The sequence below is a fragment of the Nanorana parkeri genome, unplaced genomic scaffold (genome assembly GCF_000935625.1).
Source record: "Nanorana parkeri isolate BGI_ZX_2015 unplaced genomic scaffold, ASM93562v1 scaffold50, whole genome shotgun sequence".
NCBI classification, from domain to species: domain Eukaryota; kingdom Metazoa; phylum Chordata; class Amphibia; order Anura; family Dicroglossidae; genus Nanorana; species Nanorana parkeri.
Genome location: NW_017306318.1, coordinates 2627551 through 2636622, shown reverse-complemented (window position 1 = coordinate 2636622; position 9072 = coordinate 2627551). Strand labels below are relative to the sequence as shown.

General features: G+C 49.8%; 1 protein-coding gene across 1 annotated transcript in view; it reads right to left on the bottom strand.

Annotated features, from left to right (window-relative positions):
• LOC108802437 (microtubule-associated protein tau-like) overlaps positions 1 to 8163 on the bottom strand; it is a 73773-nt gene extending 65610 nt beyond the window's left edge. Inside the window, exon 1 of the mRNA XM_018574294.1 lies at positions 7946 to 8163. The gene's annotated coding sequence lies outside the window, so the exon portion shown is untranslated. The remainder of the gene's footprint in view (positions 1 to 7945) is intronic.
• Between the last annotated feature and the right edge of the window lie 909 nt (positions 8164 to 9072).

Below are 9072 nucleotides of genomic sequence, written 5' to 3'. Positions count from 1 at the left end.
GCCAATAGACTAAGCGCAACCTGCCTCTGTACCAAGCAAAAATGCCTGCCACCAGCTTTACAAAAATCAGCCTTTTATTGGTAAGCATAAAACACACGATGTGCATTAAGATGATGTCTCCTGCTTAGATCTCTAAACATAAAACTATAAACATAGTAAAATATACCAGCCATGAGAACTAGGAGCCCCAGCAGCAGAGCAATGGTATCACAATGTAGCTAGGAGGCTTCTGGCATCTGATGATATCTATTCCGGGTTGTGGGCTGCCCTCCCAGCAACAATGCCTGTGAACCTGATTGCTTTAAGCACTGGGTTACAGTGGCATTTGTAATCCGGAGTGTCCCCAGGGTACCTCTGAAAAGGTGAATTACTGCCCGTCATGTTTAGGGACGGAAGACAGATGATGGCGCTGAAGAATGCAAAATCCTTTAAAGAGCACTCTACTTTAAAAAGGTGCACCCTTCACTGTTGTTCCTTCAATGTCAGTGGCCCTAACCCTTTAATAGCCATACAACACAGACCCACAATGTCTACTCTGCCAAGTCCTAACATATACAGGACCAGACTGGCTGGCGTGCATAAGTACCCGCGCAGCAATGCAAATGCACCCTGGAAGTCGCTACAAAAACACAGGCATTCTTGGCTGCTGTGATCCTGCTATCACATTGTAACAGTAAAAGGTGCAGGGATCCAAACACTAGGACTGACCCCCAACTGGTGATCACAGTCAGGAAGCAGCAAACGTGAAAAAACAGAGGTGCAAGAACACCCCTATGTGCTTGATATGGGTCTCTGGCTACATTGTGCCTTTGTTAATCTACTTCCTGGGTGACTGTAGTGTGTACCCCGCAGTACCTCTTCATCACCACATGATGTCCTCAGTCTATCAGGCTTCATGACACATAGCATGGAAGACTGAGGAAAGACAGTGAATGCAGGCCATCATGGCTCCCTGAGCACAGCACCTTCCGGTGTATTGATGTCATCACCTCAGTGCGTGACATCATGGCTTCCTGAGCACAGCACCCTGCGGTGTATTGATGTCATCACCTCAGTGGGTGACATCATGGCCCCCTGAGCACAGAACCCTGCAGTGTATTGATGCATTGAGGGGCACTGATATCACCTTAGTACGGGGCACCATGGCCCCCTGAGCACAGCACCCTGCAGTGTATTGATGCAGAGGGACACTGATGTCATCACCTTAGTGCGGAGCATCATGGCCCCCTGAGCACAGCACCCTGCAGTGTATTGATGCAGAGGGACACTGATGTCATCACCTTAGTGCGGAGCATCATGGCCCCCTGAGCACAGCACCCTGCAGTGTATTGATGCAGAGGGACACTGATGTCAGAGAGGGACACTGATGTCATCACCTTAGTGCGGAGCATCATGGCCCCCTGAGCACAGCACCCTGCAGTGTATTGATGCAGAGGGACACTGATGTCAGAGAGGGACACTGATGTCATCACCTTAGTGCGGAGCATCATGGCCCCCTGAGCACAGCACCCTGCAGTGTATTGATGCAGAGGGACACTGATGTCAGAGAGGGATACTGATGTCATCACCTTAGTGCGGAGCATCATGGCCCCCTGAGCAAAGCACCCTGCAGTGTATTGATGCATTGAGGGGCACTGATGTCACAGAGGGACACTGATGTCATCACCTTAGTGCGGAGCATCATGGCCCCCTGAGCACAGCACCCTGCAGTGTATTGATGCAGAGGGACACTGATGTCAGAGAGGGACACTGATGTCATCACCTTAGTGCGGAGCATCATGGCCCCCTGAGCACAGCACCCTGCAGTGTATTGATGCAGAGGGACACTGATGTCAGAGAGGGATACTGATGTCATCACCTTAGTGCGGAGCATCATGGCCCCCTGAGCAAAGCACCCTGCAGTGTATTGATGCATTGAGGGGCACTGATGTCAGAGAGGGACACTGATGTCATCACCTTAGTGCGGAGCATCATGGCCCCCTGAGCACAGCACCCTGCAGTGTATTGATGCAGAGGGACACTGATGTCATCACCTTAGTGCGGAGCATCATGGCCCCCTGAGCACAGCACCCTGCAGTGTATTGATGCAGAGGGACACTGATGTCAGAGAGGGACACTGATGTCATCACCTTAGTGCGGAGCATCATGGCCCCCTGAGCACAGCACCCTGCAGTGTATTGATGCAGAGGGGCACTGATGTCATCACCTTAGTGCGGAGCATCATGGCCCCCTGAGCACAGCACCCTGCAGTGTATTGATGAAGTAGGGGTTACATAAAAGGTTTCATTGGCAGACTTGCTCGCTCTCCTGTATATGTTCAAAACGCTACGGCATTTCTAACACAGGTCACAGTAAACAATGTACAGGTGGGGGGAATGGCACAGCAGTTGTAATTTGACTTCCCTTCTAGGTGCCCTTCCACTGATGGAAGAGACATACGGTTAGCACTCTCCATCCCGCTCCCATTGCCTTCCTATTCATGTGTCTGACAGGTGACTCCCCATAGACACACACTACTATGCGAGAGACCTGTCAGTGTTGCAATGCCTCATGGGACTTCCATATATTCAATATAATCTGTGAAATACATTACGGGGGCATCAAGTCTTGCTGCAGAGGTGGAAGCAGAGGTCTCTCTGCAAAGATTAGACACGCCCCCTGCGGAGTCAGGACCAGAGTCCTCCAATCAGCAGGGGACAAAGCTGAACTCCAATTAGATATAAAGACACAGATCTGCATCCATTCCATGTTTTACATCCAAGCAGCAGGACCCGAATTTAACATGTTATCAACATGCTGCAGTGTCTCCACAGTACGGCTCAGACCTGGAGAGGGAGAAACACTACAAGGAGACAATTGTGCTGCACTGCTCATGGGCCAATGAGGGACATGCTGATAAGAGTAGAGAGCAGAGTGACCGAGAGATGAGCTCATCAATCTGCTACACACCGCTGCCACCCAGCAGAGAGCAGCTGCTCACTATAACCAGCCCTAAGTGTGCTTACATGTAGCAGAAAATAAGTTTAAGTCTCCTGCGCCGACAGGCAGGGCTGTGCTCGTTGGCAGAGCGGTGTAACTCTCAGGACTGGATTGACAGAAATACGATGGCAGGTACAATGACTATATTTATCTGTGTATTTAGACATAAGCTCCTGTCGATCCCTGTCCTAGGTGACGCAAGGTTTTGCCAGGCCCTGTCCTAAGTGACTCAAGCTCCGGTCATTCCCCGTCCTAAGTGACACAAGGTCCTATTGGTCCCCGTCCAAAGTGACACAAGCTCGGGTAGGTCCCCGTCCAAAGTGACTCAAGCTCCTATCGGTCCATGTCTTGAGTGATGTAACCTTCCATCGGTCCCTGTCCTAAAGGACACAAGCTCCTGTCAATCCCTGTCCTGAGTGATGTAAGCTTCCATCTGTCCCTGTCCTAAATGACAAGATCCTGTCAGTGCCTACTCCCTGTCCTAAGTGGCTCAAGTTACCTGTAAGTCCCAGTCCTAAGTGACGCAAGGTCCTGTCAGTCCCTGTCCTAAATGACGCTTGGTCCTGTGTGTGAGGAAATCACCATCTCATGCAGTCTATGTCTGCAGCAACTAGACGCCCCAATACTACATGAAGAGAAGGGAAGGGTGGATATGATTCTATGAAAAGGACTGACAGACATTTGTTCTGAATCATAAAACACTGAACAAAAATCGAAGTGTCTGTGGTAATCTTATACCTGACGTGACCATCTGGAAGCATGGCTTCATCCAGCTCTAGGAGGACACCCATACTGTGGAGTCAATATCAACGTCTGGTCCTAGCTCCGTCTCCATGGAGATGAGGCCTTGTCCGCCATACAAATCCTGCTGACTGGCCTCACGATTCTATAGACAATACACTCCTCACATATTCCTGACTACAAATATCTAGTAAAGCGACCAGCGGACCCCATTCCTGGCATGTCTCGGGTAAAGCGAGAGGATTCATTGGACGCGCGTGCCTGCTAAAAAGGAGATATTTCCCTCATAATCCGTCTTTCAGCAGAAAAAGGCGGCCACGTGACCGACAGACGAAGCCGGTGCTTCAGGAAAAATGGAGAATGCTCCTGTCTACGCTAAGGGAGACTAATGGCCCTTCACCTCACCGGCAGAACAAAAAGGACACCAAGAATACAAGGCGCATGGACAGGTGGATTATGGGAAATCCACACAATGCATCCGTGCAAATTGAGAATGCAAGTCTAATTGCCAAAAAGTCTCCCAATGCTTTTCAAATTCCACGATAATGGTTTTGGCAAATCCTACGGTAATGGCATTGAAGTAACCTATGCTACAGTCTATGAGGCCGGGGAGTTCTAAATTACCAAATCAGGTCCATCCTATGGGCCCGTCTCCACTGGCGCTCAAAAAACACTTGCAAATGTTTTTTTGCATTTATAAGCACCATTGCGCTTTTATTTTACGTGTGACTGCCATTGGGCTGGGAAGTTGTAAGGTTGCCCCACGTTGCCATCCTTCAACTCTGGACTTTGCAGCCATTTTGAGGCCCCGCAACGCTGTCACTTGTGTGTGTACTATGCCTATTGTTTGCATTATTGTGGTTGTAAGAGGAGGATTTAGGGCGCACAAAAACTGCCCGGTCCGCCAGTGAAGACAAGCCCTGTGTGTGCTAAAAAAAAAAAACAATGCAGTAAACAAGTCTGGTTGCCGTGGGTTACTGCACTCTGCCCTGCCTCAGTAAGTCAGCATTTTCTGAGTTATGGGCAACAGCTCCATTAGCACAGAAATCTTTAAGGCTAAGGGCCCAGTCACAGAAAAATGGCATTTAGAAGCACTGGCAATGCTTTTTTTTTTTTTTTTTTTTTCTTAAAAATTTTCAAGGGATGCATTCTCACGTGTTGCGTTAATACACACTTACAAGCGCGTTGTAACGAAAACATCCAGTCTGCTCTACTTTTTTAAAACGTCAACGCAATGGTGTGAACTACACCCATTGAAAGTAATTGATTCTTTGAGTATGCGTTTAGTATTAAGGCACCCAAACACATTGGGTGCAAATGGGCCCTAAAGCTGGCCTTGCACTGCTCAAAGTCTGACCGCTGAAGGGCTCCTGTCGGCACCCAATGATTTTCCATCTAACATTTCCCAATCCACTTTTGTCAAAAAGGAGCCAGTCAAACAATTCTGCTGCCGTTAGTGGTGTCCCTACACTTTAACGCCCGAGGACGGGGCGGTAGGTTGCTGGTGGTGAACATCACCGTAGGAGGTCGCATCAAAGCTCTTAGCAAACTGGGACACTCTGGCCGAAAATGGCCGCCCCGCATGTGACTCAATGAGATGCCGCCTGAGGCCAGGGCGGTAGGTCGCTGGTGGTCCACATTACCATGGGGGGTTGCATCAAAGCTCTTAGCAAACTGGGACACTCTGGCCGGAAATGGGGGCAGCAGGCATGCAGCCACGCATGTGACTCAATGAGATGCCGCCTGAGGCCAGGGCGGTAGGTTGCTGGTGGTGCACATTACCATGGGGGGTTGCATCAAAGCACTTAGCAACCTGCGACACTCTGGCAGGAAATGGGGCAGCAGACATGCCGTCGGCATGTGACCCAATGAGATGCAGCCTGCAGTCATTATTCGGGTATTCTGACAGCAGCACCCCAGCCGGCTGGTACCATACAATAGCCTGGCTGATGCAAATCAGCGTGGATGCATTTTTTTTCTCGTTCAGAGAAAAAGCGATGAGTTTGCAGTCAGCGTTACTAAAAGATGAGCGCCATAGCGACCAAGCAGACTAATTATCCCAGAACAACCAATTAAAATCTACTCTTGCGACGTCAGTCCGGTACAAGATGCAATCTGACTAGTTGCTATGGGTTACCGCTAACAAAATCAGCATTCTGCAACACCACGTTACAGAAGGAGGCCAGCGGTCTGCTCGCCGTGAGCCGCCACGCTTGTATCGTTTTAAAAAACACAATACAATTCAAGTCAATTAATAAAACTGGCACGCGGATGACCTCATGTGCAGGCACTCAGCGCTCCTACGGCATACAACTATATCCATCATCCAATGATCGCTTTCTAAAAATAAAACAGAGGCGCCCAAAAATTTAAAAAAAGCAATCATCGCCGTGCTGCAAAATAAACAAAATCCTACTCTAGGATCACATAAAGAAAAAGATTCCGTTTAATAGGCGCATTGAGGAATATCTCGCATCCATCCAAGCTCGCCGAGCGCTATGGAAGCAGACGATGAGACAAAAGGATATTATTGGTGTGCTGACAACAAATCTGCGGCTTTCGATAGCGGGGATATTAAACCCAGAATTAAATGCTTTGGCTGTTGTGTAACACAAAGAGCGAGAGAGGAGGGAAAAAAATGCATTGCCAAAGCCAGGGACAAGAGACAGCGTCAGCCCCCCTTGTGTATTCTAGAAGAGGGGGGGAGGGAGGCAAGGAAAAAAAAGAACGCTAAATGGTTTGGGAGAGTAAACTACCAACAGATGTGGCGGAGGGGCTCTGAAGGACCGAAGAGAGACAAAAGCCGGGATTGATACAGCCAGGGAGGGCGCAACGCGAACTGCTGTGTGCGAGAGAGATAGGCGAACATCTGCAAAGTGGAGCGACATTGTGCTGCAAGGGGTGTGTCCATGCACAATATCGGGGAGAAAAAAAAAAAAAAAAGCGCTGTCACTATCGGTCACGGCATGCGGATCATTGTTAGCAAAAATAAAAACAAGAAATAAAAAAAATGACAAAAAATCCAATAAAAAAAAAAGTGCCCAGCGCTTTGTATGGCGCTACTGTAGCGTCCAAATTCTAATCAATCAAAAAAGAATATTGGGAAATGGTAATATTGGGCGTGCGGAGAGCATAATGTGAAATTCCTGCGCCCTACCTACCGCACAGAGTAATGGCCACGCCATGCCAACGCCCCTCTAGAGCCATGCTGCTGGCGCCAAACGCTGGCACAGCACAAGTCAGCCATCCGTAATTCAACGTTTAATCAAGATTATGTCGCCGTGACATGCCAGAACAGACTGCACGAGGATTGAGGGGACACTGGAGCGGGTGCAGGCGAACGCTCCCATGTCCTTCGGCATCGCATAGGTCATAGAACAATACCCGGCTCGCCTTCACAATGGATCTGAAACCTGGTCACTCATGTGCCAACCTCTAACCTACACACAATGCAACCAGAACACGTATGTGCAAGGCGAGGATTGGGGGATGCAGATGAGCAGATATTAACCCCTTCTATGCCCAGGACAGACAGCCGAGACTATCTGCCACACCTCGCAGCAGCATGTCACAATACGCCGCCTCGATTCATCGCTGAACCTGTTCAGTGCCACCACATGTCGGGCTTAAGGAACCTCTTGACATAACCCTTTCATTCCAGATATTGAAGGTTGTTGTGAGGGGGGGAGCTTCAGGAGATCCCATTCTTTGTTCTCGCTTTGCAACCGTGAAAAGGGTAATGGATGCAAAAGGGTGCACGGTGATTGGGGGTAGGTGCATAGGTAATGGCAATGAAACAATGATAGATAGATAGAGATAGATATATCTATATATATATATATATATATATCTATATTACACATATACACACACACACATATACACACACACTACATACATGCGCACGCGCGCACACACACACATAGATCAGTGCACAGCTGTCATGTGCAGACATACAATGGATGCTTCACGTGCACTATACTATGACTTCCATGTGCAATGACAGCTCCATCCTCCACACCTACCTAGAACCAGGGAAGGCCAGTGCATATCATCAGCAGCTATAAATCACTGATCCTGCAGAGCAGATCAGCCTCCCATCACATGTGCTGTACAGGATAACCATGCATGCACGGTGCACACACATCTGCATCCCTGAAAACCAGCCCCTATGACTTCTACACTTGACCCCCGGATTCATACCACATGCATGCTCGCTGGGTACCTGGCCGCTGCTGTCCTGGTGGTGCTGGCCGGTGTCGGTGTCGGCTTGGTCCGCAGAGCTGGAGGAGCAAGAGGGAGGCGGGAGCGAGCGGCGGGGACGCGCAGGGGGAGCTGTCAGGAGAGCAGGGTCACGTGAGGAGAAGGGAGGGGGAAGTGCTGCTGCTGGGCAGGCTGCTCAGCCGGTGCGATGGATTAGACAGGCGGACACCTGCGGAGAGAGCAGACGCATGGCACTGTGCACGCGATCACTGTGTGAGCCGTGCAGCACTGATCAGCAGCAGGTTAACAGTGTGACAGCTGTCACCCTGCATTGCACCGATCATGTGTTTGTGGTCGGTGCACTATTACTGTGTATACTGCACCGTGACCGGTGACACCCTAGCAATGTTGCAGTCCCCATCATATATTGCACAATGACAATTGCATTCGTAGCAGTAAAGTCCCAGCTGTCACTTCCCTACCCAATGCAATGAGCAGTAGCAGCGGAGGCCCTGAAGCCGTGCAATGCAAAGCCCTGGGTGACTCAGCAATGCTTTGCAGCGCCTGCCGTCGGCAACTCACCGTATTGCGCCGTGCAAAGTTAATGGCGAGGGGCGGAGACTGCGCGCCCCCGCACCTTCTTCGGAGAAAAACAGATCCCGTACTTTGCACGGAGCCTGTGAGGGAGTGTGCGCGCGCACGCCTCCCAAAGGGACGAAACTGTCGGGCGCGCGCAGGAAGCCAGACCCGCCTGGTCCTGCTGCTGCGGCTGGTTACCATGGAGACAGGATCAGCAGCAGTCTCTCCTCTCTTCCATCCTTCCCTTCCCCCTCCTTCATCTCCTTTGTGTGTGAGGAACCCTCCCTAATGGGAGACCCTCTCCCTGGGTGTGATAAAGGCGCACACAGCACAATATTGAGGGACAAATTCCTCAAAAGGAGGCACAGCTTCCTTCACTGGAATACAGGAATACACACATTTCCGGGCCTCGAGATTAATGCATTCATTTACTGGGAGAAACGCACAGAGACACCCCTAAATACAAAACATTGGTTACTTAAAAAATTTACAAGACCGCTTTATTCTAAATGAGCCCAGTCAGCATGTCCCTTCTGTTCTGCCATAAAGAATGGATGGGGAATAGATTCT